Source organism: Somniosus microcephalus, unplaced genomic scaffold (genome assembly GCF_052327205.1).
Source record: "Somniosus microcephalus isolate GS21.2 unplaced genomic scaffold, FLI_Smic_1.0 unresolved_chr8, whole genome shotgun sequence".
In the NCBI taxonomy this organism is placed as follows: Eukaryota; Metazoa; Chordata; class Chondrichthyes; order Squaliformes; family Somniosidae; genus Somniosus; species Somniosus microcephalus.
Window position 1 is genome coordinate 6,621,634 of NW_028225186.1, and position 13,234 is coordinate 6,634,867.

A 13,234-nucleotide genomic window follows, 5' to 3' on the forward strand; every position below is an offset into this window, starting at 1 on the left:
GCAGGCGGTTAAGAAGGCAAATGGTATGTTGGCCTTCATAGCGAGAAGGTTCGAGTACAGGAGCAAGGATGTCTTGCTGCAGTTGTACAGGGCCTTGGTGAGACCACACCTTGAATATGGTGTGCAGTTTGGGTCACATTATCTAAGGAAGGATGTTCTTGCCATGGAGAGAGTGCAGCGAAGATTTACCAGACTGATACCTGAGTTGGCAGGAATGAAGTATGAGGAGAATTTAGGACGATTAGGCTTATATTCGCTAGAGTTTAGAAGAATGAGGGAATCTCATTGAAACTTATAAAATTCTAACAGGGCTAGACAGACTAGATGCAGGAAGGATGTTCCCGATGGCGGCAGAGTCCAGAAACAGTGGTCATTGTCTAAGGATAAGGGGTAAGCCATTTAGGACTGAGATGAAGACGAATTTCTTCACCCAGAGAGTGGTGAATCTGTGGAATTCTCTACCACACAAGACAGTTGAGGCCAATTCATTAAATATATTCAAGAATGAGTTAGATATATTTCTTAAGGCTAAAGGGATCAAGTGATATGGGGAGAATGCAGGGACAGGGTACTGAATTTGGATGATCAGCCATGATCTCATTAAATGGCGTAACAGTCTCGAGGGGCTGAATGGCCTACTCCTGCTCCTATATTCTATATTTCTGTGTTTCTAACGAAGGTTGCCCAGACTGATTCCTGAGATGGGGATTGTCCTATGAAGAGAGATTGAGGAGTCTAAGCCTGCAAGGTGATATCATTGAAACCTAGAACATTTTACAGTGCTTGACAGCGTAGAAGCTCAGAGGAAGATTCCTCTGGCTGGGGTCTCTGTAACTAAGGATCACATTCTCACAATACGAGCCCGCCAATTAGGACTGAGATGATGAGAAATGTATTCACTCAAATGGTTGTGAATCGTTGCAATTCTCTACCCAAGAGGTCCTTTACATGCCCACAGTCAGAGCTCAGTCGTTGAGTATATTCACGACAGAGATCGATAGATTTTTGGATCTTCATGGAACCAAGGGATATAGAGATAGTGCGTGAAAATGGAATAGAGGTAGAATTTCAGCTTTGATCTTATTGACTGGTGGAGCAGGCTCGAAGGACCGAATGGCCTACTCCTGCTCCTATTTCTGCTGCTCTTGTGTTCGTAAATAAAACTATTCTTCCACCTCAACATCAGGACTGTTCACACAGCTCATCACCGGGATTGCTGCAAAAGAATCGTCAATTTTCTTTGGATAAAATTTCAAAGAGACATAAACTTATATTGTTTTACCTATCCTCTAAATAACATATCTTATTACACACAAACCCTTTGAGGAAAAGTGGTTCATTAAATCTGTTTGTTTAGTGGAATGTAACTAATGTCACTGATCACTCTCCCTAGATGACTGTCTCCATGGAGGTTTCTATATCCTTTATCTAAGGGTTCCTCTGAATCAGCCTTTGCATTCAAACAGTCAGAGCTCTGTCGCTGGCCGAACAGACATTGGTGCTTCACGGAAGAAATGGGATACCCAGTCATTTTCCAGATACTCCTCATTTACTACCCCGTTCTTGCAGCCCTCGGTGTTCTTGGTAAGACAATAAAACGAGACAGTAAAAGTTGAATATTAATGTGTGACTGCTCAGGTTATCCGTTTCCTGTTTGTTGTTATCAGTTAATTAATTGATAGTCTTGTTTTCATAATGTGATGTCGTAAGTGAAATGATAACCCTTTATTGTTTTCAGCAGATACTCCTCCCTAGATTTGACACTGACACCCGATCAGACATTAATTAATATATTTTTAATATCTTGATGTTGTTAAGTGAGATTCATTTGCAACGTGGGGATTTTAATCATTGTTGCTTTATAACATTATTTCCTGTTTACAATGGGTTAACTGTAGAAGTCTCGCATGTTTTCTTGGCCGTCAGTCCAGCTCCGACTGTGTCTGTGACTGCTTGAATTGGAAGCCAAATTCTGGTGATTTCTGTTAGCGGCCTGCAATCCACCCCGCCAGATTTTCCTTTCTACGCTTTGCCCAGGGGACAATTAATACACAGTCGGTAAGAAGATAACTTACCCCGTTAATAAAAAGACAGGAGCAAGAACATTAGATAAGAAGATAAGAAATAGAAGCAGGAATAGAACATTCGGCCCCGCGAGCCTGCTCCACCATTCAATAAGATTCTGGCTGATCTTGGACCTCAAATCCACTTTCCCATCCTATCCTATTATCCTTTGTTTCCCTTAGTGTCCAAAAACCTATCGATTTCTCTCTTCAATAAACCGAACGACTGAGCATCCACAGCTCTCTGGGTAGAGAAGTCCACAGATTCACAAGCCTTTGAGTGAAGAAATCCCTCTGCATCTGAGTCCGAAATGACCAACATCTTGGGCCAGAAATTCCAGGCCAGAAGCGTGAGTACGGTCGGGTTACTCACGCATCTGGCCATTGGAAATGCCGGCGTTCAGCAGGAACAGCGCATGCGGGGAATGCCGGCATTTCCAGACCCGAGGTCTGTTCACAGCGCGTGCGACTGCACAGGCAGCGCTTGCGCAGTGAACTTTGTAGATTTCACTGATGTATTCAGTGAGGGTAAGTCCCTCGAACTTGCGCTTAAAAAAAGCAAGTGTAAAGTTGTTCATTGGCTGGGGAAGGAGATATATTTTATGGAGGAGCTTATGAAATGCAATATTTAGGTTTGGGAAAGGGAGGGAAGTTATTTTAAGAAATTTTAACTAAGTTTTAAACTTTAATTTTTTTTTTTTAAACGGGTTTTCAGAACGGTAGGTATAAGGAGCAATTGTGGCTGTGTGAATGGAATGTGAGAATGAGTTATGTATGTATGTCCACATATATTCCTTTACGTATATGTATGTATGTTTTATATTCCTTTACTAATGTGTATGAATGTATATTTTTAATTATGATTTTCCAATAAGTTACTTTCTCTGAAAGTCATAATTAAATAATACATTCATACACATAAGTAAAGGAATATATACATAACACGCAAAGGAATATATACAGACATACATACTTTCAGAAGCTCCACGATAAGAAATATCTTCCTCCGCAGCCTCTGGAGCAACTGTACCCATGCTTTTTTCATGTGTAAGTTGTAATGGCAGGACCTCACTGAAAGCATTAATGAAAGCGGCGAATTATACTGCGCACGCGCTGCCTGTGCAGTCGCACGCGTTCTGCCTCTAAACCCCTTCGTTCAGAGGACAGCAAATGCCGGTTTTCCCCACATGCACTGTGCATGCTGAAAACCGGCATTTCATCCGGCCAGATGCGTAAGTACCCCGACCGCACTAGTGCATTAGGAAGGGAATTACTGGGCCAACATTTTACATGTCAATAAAATAAAAAATTTAACAATTGCACAACTTGCCCCCTCGCATCTGCGACTAAGGGTCCAAGGAGGTGCATTGCGCAAGAGGTCATCATCGTACGTATCCTCACACTGTTCCCTTTGGGGAACTGTATGAAGTGGTGGAAGGATTTATGGCCGTGATTAACGCTCATTCCGTGACCGTAACCATCTTTGAACCAGCCATTAGGGTGGTTAGTCCTATGGCGGGCGGGTTTTACGGGCTCCCACAACCCATCTGAGGGGGGGGGCCACCAACACCCACGGACGCAAGCATCCCGCTGGATGTCCACCCAGAATTTAAAGTTGGAGCTCCGACTCCACTTGCCGGGACTGTCTGGAGTGGGGTTGAAAACCCTACTCCTTCTGGCCCAGCGGCGGGGATGCTTACTGCTATGCAAAAGGCCCACTCTGCACAAAAGGTGACACCCATACGTTTCCTGCGCCTTTTCCCTCCCCGTGATTGGAGCCCTATGCTGCCATTTCATGTTGCTAATTGGATTGGGCCTTTGTCATAGCAGTAGGATCACCGCCGCTGGGCCAGATCAGGGTAGAGTTTCGAACCCCACTCCAGACATTCCCGGCAAGTGGAGTCGGAGCTCCAGCTCTAAATTCTGGGTTGACATCCAGTGGGATATTTGCGTCCGTGGGTGTGGGTGGCCCCCCCTCCTTGTATAGCTTGTGGGAGCCCGTAACACCCTCCCGTCATAGGACTAACCACCCTAATGGCCGGTTCAAAGATGGTTACGCTCACGGAATGAGAGTTAATCATGGCCATAAATCCTTCCACCACTTCATACAGTTCCCCAAAGGGATCAGTGTGAAGACACGTATGACGACGACATTGCTAAATAAATAAATAAATGGAATTAAAAAAATTCTTTTAGGGCTTTTAAAAGTCTTTAAATTGCTTTAATTCTCTTTAAAACGACTTCAGATTACTCAAAATAATGTAAACATTTTAAAAAGTTTATGAAAGTTACCAAAATCATCAAAAAACTTCCAAAAACCTATTTAAACTGCTACTTTGCATGTAAAAATAGTTAGGAGCTTGACAGAAACATTGGGGGCGTGTCCAGTGAAACTGAGACCTCAAGGGGCGTGTCTCACTTGCACTGCACGCTCCTGACTTCACGCTGGCTGCACTCCTGGGCGGCGTGACGTCATACGCTGCCCGGGATTCTTCTTCTGGAAACACCAATTCCAGGCGTCCCTGGAGCTGATCGGCAGTAGCGCGGGGTAAGTGTAAATACGGGGCTTGCACGCGCTGCAAGCCCCGTATCTGAGACTGTGACCCTCATGCTCTGGACTCCGGAGCTAGGGGAAACATCCTCACAGCACCTACCCTTTCAAGCCCTGTAAGAATTTTGCATATTTCAATGAGATCACCTCTCATTCTTCTAATTTCTTGAGAATATTGGCCTATTCTACTCAAGTTCTCCTCTTAGGGTAAACCTGTCATCCCAGGAATCAGTCTAGTAAACCTATGTTGCATTCTCTCCAAGGCAAATATATCCTTCTTCAGGTAAGTAGAGCAAATTAGTACACCGCACTCCGGGAGTGGTATCGCCAAAGCCTTATATAATTGCTGTAAGACTTGTTTGCAATCCTGATGGCCTACATCCTAGGATCTTGAGAGAAGTGGCGGTAGTGATTGTGGATGCATTGGTGATTATTTTCCAGAACTCCCTGGACTCAGGAAAGGTCCCGGCAGATTGGAAAACTGCTAATGTAGCACCCTTATTTAATAAGGGACGTAGACAAAAAGCTGGAAACTATAGACCAGTTAGCCTAAAATCTGTGGTTGGCAAACTGTTGGAGTCCATTATTAAGGAAACAGTAACAGAGCATTTGGATAAACATAATTTAATAGGACAGAGTCAGCATTGTTTTATGAAGGGGAAGTCATGTTTGACAAATTTGCTCGAATTCTTTGAGGATGTAACATACAGGGTGGATAAAGGGGAACCAGTAGATGTAGTTTATTTGGACTTCCAAAAGGCATTTGACAAGTTTCCACACAAAAGATTACTGATCAAGATAAGAAATCACGGGATTGGGGGTAATATACTGGCATAGGTGGAACATTGGCTATCTAACAGAAAACAAAGAGTTGGGATAAATGGTTCATTCTCGGGCTGGCAATCAGTAACTAGTGGTGTTCTGCAGGGGTCAGTGCTGGGATCACAACTCTTTACAATCTATATTAACGATTTGGAGGAAGGGACCGAGTGCAACATATCCAAGTTTGCCGACGATACAATGATGGGATGGAAAGCAATGAGTGAGGAGGACATAAAAAACCTACAAAAGGACATTGACAGGCTAAGTGAGTTGGCAGAAATTTGGCAGATGCAATATAATGTTGGAAAGTGTGAGGTTATGCACTTTGGCAGAAAAAATCAAAGAGCAAGTTATTATCTAAATGGAGAGAAACTGCAAAATGCTACAGTACCAAGGTGCAGCAGGTGATCAGGAAGGCCAATGGAATCTTGGCTTTTATTGCAAGGGGGAATGGAGTATAAAAACAGGGAAGTCTTGCTGCAGTTATACAGGGTATTGGTGAGGCCACACCTGGAATACTGCGTGCAGTTTTGTTTTCCATAATTAAGAAAAGATAAACTTGCTCTCGAGGCGGTTCAGAGAAGGTTCACTCGGTTGATTCCGGAGATGAGGGGGTTGACGTATGAGGAAAGGTTGAGTAGGTTGGGACTCTACTCATTGGAGTTCAGAAGAATGAGAGGCGAACTTATCGAAACATATAAGATTGTGAGGGGGCTTGATCGGGTGGATGCGGGGAGGATGTTTCCACTGATGGGTGAGACTAGAACTAAAGGGCATAATCTAAGAATAAGGGGCTGCGCTTTCAAAACTGAGATGAGGAGAAACTTCTTCACTCAGAGGGTGGTAAATCTATGGAATTTGCTGCCCCAGAGAGCTGTGGAAGCTGCAACATTAAATAAATTGAAAATGGAGATAGACAGTTTCCTATCAGATAAGTGAATTAAGGGTTACGGGGAGAAGGCAGGGAAGTGGACATGAGTCTAGATTCGGATCAGCCATGTTCCTATTGAATGGCGGAGCAGGCCCGAGGGGCCATATGGCCTACTCCTGCTCCTACTTCTTATGTTCTTTTGTTCTTATGTTCTTTATTAATAAATGCTAACGTACAATTTGCTTTTCTGAATGCTTGCTTTTCTTGCCTCACAACATACTTTCCCTCCGAACTTTCTATTGTCAGCAAACTTGGATATATTACAGTCAGTCCCCTCATCTAATTCATTGAATTACATCGGAAATAGCTCAGGCCCAAGCACTGATCCTTGCTGTACCGCACTAGATACAGCCAAACAACCCGAAAATTACCCCTTTATTCCTACTCTCTGTTTCCTGTCCGTTAACCAATCCACAATTCATGCGACAATATTACCCCTAATCCCACTGGCACTAACATTGTTCGGCACATGTTCAAATGTTATTTTGAAAATCAAATCCGTTCCATCTCCTGGTTCCCCCTTACCTACCCTGCGAGTTACACACTCAAAAACCCCAACAAATGTTTCAAACACGATTTCCCTTTCATAATTCTGCCTTGACTTTGCCCAATCATAATATGATTTTTTAAGTGCCCTGTTACCAGATCCCTAATAATTCTAACATTTTACTTGTTGCAACTATCTCTTTTACAGAAAAGTTCGATATGATTAGACTGAATAAATAATATATTGGCGGATACCTTCAGCTGTCATTGCAACCAATGGTCTCATGCAGATACGTTGCAGGCTTATGGAAAGCGAAAGGGGGTACATTTTGACTTTGGTGCAAAAGTGGTGTTGTCGTTGCGGCCGCCCATTAAAGGTAGCGCCTGATATTCAGTTCCAGTGCAGTCAATGGATCTTAATATCAGGCGCTGCCTACAACAGGCGGCCAACCCTTTACCGCCCACTGTGCTCAACCACCCTAGACGATTTTATACCCAACATATGTCGCAAGGGATGAGACTGCTCACTCCATTCTGTACAAATCATACACCAACAATGTGAGAGAGTGATCTCCATGCTGGACAGATTATAACCCAACAAAGTCAGAGAGTGATCTCCATGCTTGACAGACCATAACCTAACAATGTGATAGAGTGATCCCCATGCTGTACAGACCATAACCTAACAATGTGATAGAGTGATCCCCATGCTGTACAGACCATACTCCAACAACTTGAGAGAGTGATGTCCATGCTGGATAGACCATAACCCAACAATGATAGAGAGTGATCTCCATGCTGTACAGACCAAAATCCAACAAAATGAGAGACGGATCTCCATGCTGGAATGATTATAACAACAATATGAGAGACTTATCTCCATACTGTACAGACAATAACCCAAAAATGTGAGAAAATTATCTCCATGCTGTACAGAAAATAATCCAAAAGTGTCGAGCGACTTTGCAGGTATTTTGATTTGGAGGAGCTGGTAAAAAATAAAGTGTCCCGCGTGCTGTCATTCACCTGCATTCTTCAGAAATATCTCAATAATATTTTACCTCACCACCATTGTCTGTTTCTGATCTCAACCACGTTTTCATTCAACCCTTACCTCCAGTTTCAATAATTGTCAACAATTTCTAACGGGACATTCTGGATGTAAATTTGATGTTTCCTTTTTCTTACAGTGAACTTGCTGGCGATTGTGATCCTGTCGCGAGGAAAGTGCGGTCTCTCCAAGTGCATCACTCGCTACCTGGTGGCCATGGCAGCGGCGGATCTAATGGTGGTTATCATCGATGTGATATTACATCGGATTAATAGCATGTACTTGCCAGTTAGTTTCCTCTCTCTGACTCCGGTCTGCACTGTGAATCTTGCCGCCTACATTGTCACTGTAGACTGTTCCGTTTGGTTTACTGTCGCCTTCACATTTGATCGCTGTGTTGCAATTTGCTTTCAGAAGCTGCAATCAAAATATTGCACTGAGAAAACAGCGACCGTGGTTATCGCCACCGTGTGTGTGGTGAGCTGTGTGAAGAGTGTTCCATTTTACTATACAGTGGAACCTTCCCTTATCATTGACAACGTGCCCTGGTATTGTGTTCCGACAGCTGATTATTTGACTTCCCCCTTGTGGATGGCATTCGAGAGGATCGACAGCCTCATCACCCCTTTATTACCAATCCTGTTAATTTTGTTGTTCAATGCTCTGACCGTCAGACATATCATAGTGGTAAATCGAGTCCGCAGGGGACTCCGGAACAACAGTGAGAAGCAGAATGATGCGGAGATGAAGAATCGGAGAAAATCCATGATCTTGCTTTTCACTATTTCTGCCAATTTCATACTATTGTGGATGACGTATGTTGTGCATTCGGTGTACTGGCCAGTGGTCAATTTTTTTTATGCAAACAAATATCTCAGTAATGCGATATATATCACTCAGGAAGTTGGGTATATGCTGAAACTGCTCTGTTCCTGCACAAACACGTGTATCTATGGACTGACACAGAGGAAATTCAGAGAGGAGCTGAAGAATGGGGTGAAATATTTGTTTACACTAAATGGGAAATTATAAGAAAGAAAGAACTTGCATTTTGCTCATGCCTTTCACCAGCTCAGGACGCCCCAAAGTGCTTTACAGCCAATGAAGAACGCGGGCTTTCCTTCCATCTGAGGTCAGAGCTGTCTTCCATATTCAATTGATAGTTCCACCGATGTCAGTCCACCTCTCTCCGGTCCAAAGTCTAGTAAACCCGAACTGCTCTTAATCTCACAGTGGACGGGATGATGCCTGAAAGACACCACGTGGTCGTTGACGGCCAGTTCCCGTCCACCTTCCCCCTCATGGTACATTCCGAGGGCCCCATTTCGAAATTATTAGCTTTGTTCCATTCAAGAGGAAAAAAATGGCTTGCATTTCTCTAGAGCATTTCACGACCACTTGACGTCTCAAATCGCTTAACAGCCAATGAAGTACTTTTGGAGTGTAGTCACTGCTCTAGTTTAGGAAGTATTGCAGCATAGCTGTGCACAGCAAGCTCCCACAAACAGCAATATGATAATGACCAGATAATCTGCTTTTAAGTGATATTGATTGTAGGATACATATTGGCCAGGACACCGGGGAGAATTCCCCTGCCCTTCTTCGAAATCATGGAAGTGGAATTTTTGGCGTCCAGCTGAGAGGGCAGACGTGGCCTCGGCTTAATGTCTCATCCGAAAGATGGCACTTCCGACAGTGCTGCACTCCGTGCCATCCTGGAGTGTCAGCCTAGATTTTTGTGCTCAAGTCTCTTGGAATCTATTTGTGAACCCACAATCTTCTGAGTCGAGAAGCGTGAGTGCTGCTCACTGAGCAGCAGCTAATAGATCAACAAGCAATGACTGACATCGACCTGGTAGCGTTTACAGCTTCACGCATCACTCTGTGGGCAGGTGGAGGGAAAATTGGAATTAATTATCTTCATCCAGATTTGTTATAATTGTGTCTAAGGGCCACAATATTAAACATGAATTTAACGAACATCTGAACTTCTAGTTCCTGGCCCCCATATTGGTTGATAATTAACACGTGTCCCTCTTTTCAGCACTCAGTCCCTCTGTCTGTACGAACTGCAACCCCATCTCCAAACTCCCTTTCATCTCCTGAGACCTTCAACATTTTGCTGACTCTCAACTGTGTACGTCCTTCTGACTGTTCCTTATTTGAATCTCTTCAATCAGGTTTCTATCTCTGCCTCAGTACTGAAAAACTTCTAACTATCGTAATGCTTCACACAATCTATCACTGTTACCGTGGTGCACAATCCAGCCTCGATGTCCTCAGTCTCTCTGCAGCCTTTGAAACGATTGACCGCACCATCCTCGTTCAATTCCTCTGCTCCACTGTCCAGCTCAGTTCCACTGACCTCGCTTGGTTCCACTCCTATCTGTCCAATAGTAGCCTCAATGTTTTCCTTGGACTCACAAATGATCTCCCTTGTCCTCTATCTCTTCATTCTCATCTACATACAGCCCTTTGAAGACATTATCAGAACAAATGGGGTTAGCTTCCACATGTACGCTGACGTGTCCAATCTCTCCCTCTCCACCACCAATCTCAACACTTACACTGCCGCTCTGTTTTCAGACTGCTTGACTGACATCCAGTATTCAATGAGTCGCAATTTCCTCCAGTTAAATACTGGGACGACCGAAGGCACCCTCTTCAGCCCACGGCACAAGCTCTTTAAACTCGCCATGAATTTCAGGCCCCTCCCTAGCGTTTGTCGCAGTCTGACTCATAATATTTGCAACCTTGTCTTTCCTTTCAATCGCACAAATAACTTCAGAAACTCATATTGTCTCGATCACAGAATCACTTCTGTGCCACTAATGTCCCTCATTCACGCCTCAGCCCACTTGCTGCTGAAATGCTCATGCATGCACTTGTCACCTCGAGACTATCATTCCAATGCGCTCCTGGTCGATCCCCTAATGTTACAACCTTAACAAACTTCAGCTCCACTGAAACCCTGCTGCCCGCTTCCTATCCCCTCCAAGTTACCACTCGGGCAAGCATGTTCTTTTAGAACTACATTAGGCCCTTGGCCTCTAAAACCGCCAGATTAAAGTTCACAACATTGTGTTTAGATCCCTCCACAAGCTAAATTCTTGCTAATCAGTAATGATTTCCGGCTGTATTAAAACCAACTTCATTCAGAGCTCTCGCTCCCCGTCAAACCCTTCTGTACATTTCCAATAGATTTGTCTCACCATTGGTGGTGGTGCCTTCAAACAACTCGGGTCTGTGCTCTTGAAAATCTTGCTTAAGCCCTTCCACATCCCGCCTCAGCCTCTTCCTCAATAACCTTCATTCATGGCAATTTCTTAAACAAGCTTCCTCTTTGGCCGAGCAAGCATTTATTTCTGATTGTGCCTCTATGATTCCATTTGAATCAGAGAATCACTGAATATATAAATGTACGGCCATTCGGCCCATCGCTGTATTGTGCCAGCGGACAAAGAACTATCCAGCCTAATCCCACTTTTCAGCTCTTGGTCCGTAAACTTGCAGATCCCGGCACTTCAAATGTATGTCCACGTACTTTTATAAATGTGATGAGGTTTCCTGCATCTACGACCCTTTCAGGCAGTGAATTCCAGAGTCCCACCACCCTCTGGGTAATAATCTTTCAGCAAATTACATTAAATCTATGCCCATGGTTATTGACCACTCTGCTAAGGGATATTGGTCCTTCCTAGCCACTCCATCTAGGCCGCTCATAATTTTATACACATCAATCAAGTACTTCCTCAGCCTCCTCTGTTCCTTTGAAAGCAACATCATCCTATCCAATATTTCCTCATCGCTAAAATTCTCCAGTCCTGTCACCATCATCCTAAATCTCCACTGTACCCACGCTAGTGTAATCACATATTTCCTGTAATGTGGTGACCAGAACTGAACGCAGTACTCTAGTTCTGGCTGAACTATTATTTTTTACAGTGCCGATATAACCTGCCCACACATAGATTGTGTTCCTCGGCTAGTAATGGAAAGTTTCCCATGTGCCTTCTTAACCAACTTATCTACCTGCCCTGCGACTTTCCGGGATCTGTGGACATGTATTCCAAGGTCACTCTGCTCCTCCACACCTCTCACAGCCCTAACGTTTATTGCGTGTGCCCATGCCTTGCTAGACTTCACTAAGTGTATTATTTCACATGTTTCCTGATCGAATTCATTTTGCGACTTTTCTTCCCTACTGACCAGTCCATTGATATCTTCCTGCAGTCTATAGCTTCCTTCCACCCAATCAACCACACTGCCAATTTTTGTATCATCTGCAAACTTCTTAAACATGCCCCCTACATTACAGCCTAAATCACTGATGTATACCACAAAAAGCAAGGGACCAAGTACTGAGCCCTGTGGAACCCCACTTGCTTCAGTCTTCCAGCCACAAGAACACCCATTGACCATTACGCATTGCTTCACGCCATTGCGTCAATTTTGGATACAACTTGCCACTTCGCCGTGGATGCCATGGGCTTTCACTATTTTCAACAGTCTGCCATGTGGGACCTTATCAGTTACCTTGTTAAAATCCATGTAGAGTACATCAAACGCACTACCCTCACCAACCCTTTTTGTTACATCCTCAAATAATACAATCAAGTTATTCAGACACGAACTTCACTTTACAAATTCATGCTGACTGTCCTTGATTAATCCGTGCCTTTCTAAATGACGATTAATAATGCCCCTCAGAATTTATTTCAATTATGTTCCCAGTACCGAGGTTAGGCAGACCCAACTGTAATAATTCGCTCCATCCCATTCTCCCTTTTTAAACAACAGTACCAATTTAGCAGTCCTCCAGTCCTCCCGCACCACAACTGTTGTCAGTGAGGGTTAGAAAATGATTGTCAGACTCTCCGCTATTTCATCCCTTGCTTTTCCGTGTTAACTTTTTTCTACCTGAGAAGCGCTATACAAAAGCAAGTTGCTGTTGTTGTGTTTCTCCTTGTAACACTTGTGTTCAAAAAAGAAAGCACGGGATAATTAATATAAATGTAGACAACTCAGATTAAGATGGCAGTGAGCAAGCTCTTGAGGGTATAATACGGGATAACATGAATACTCAGCAGGCAATACATGTCTTGATTAGAGTAAACCATGTATAAGGTAGATCACAAATGGAGTTGTTTAATTTAGACAATGTTCTTTGACAAAATGAAAGAGTCTCTTGTTGAAGAAAATACAGTTGTTTTTTTCATATTGAATTGCAAAAGGTTTTTGATACGGAGCGACAGCGGGTCATTTAATCTGGTAGTTTGAGAACGAAGTTGTTTCATGACTGGAAACATACAATGTTATTTCATAGATAG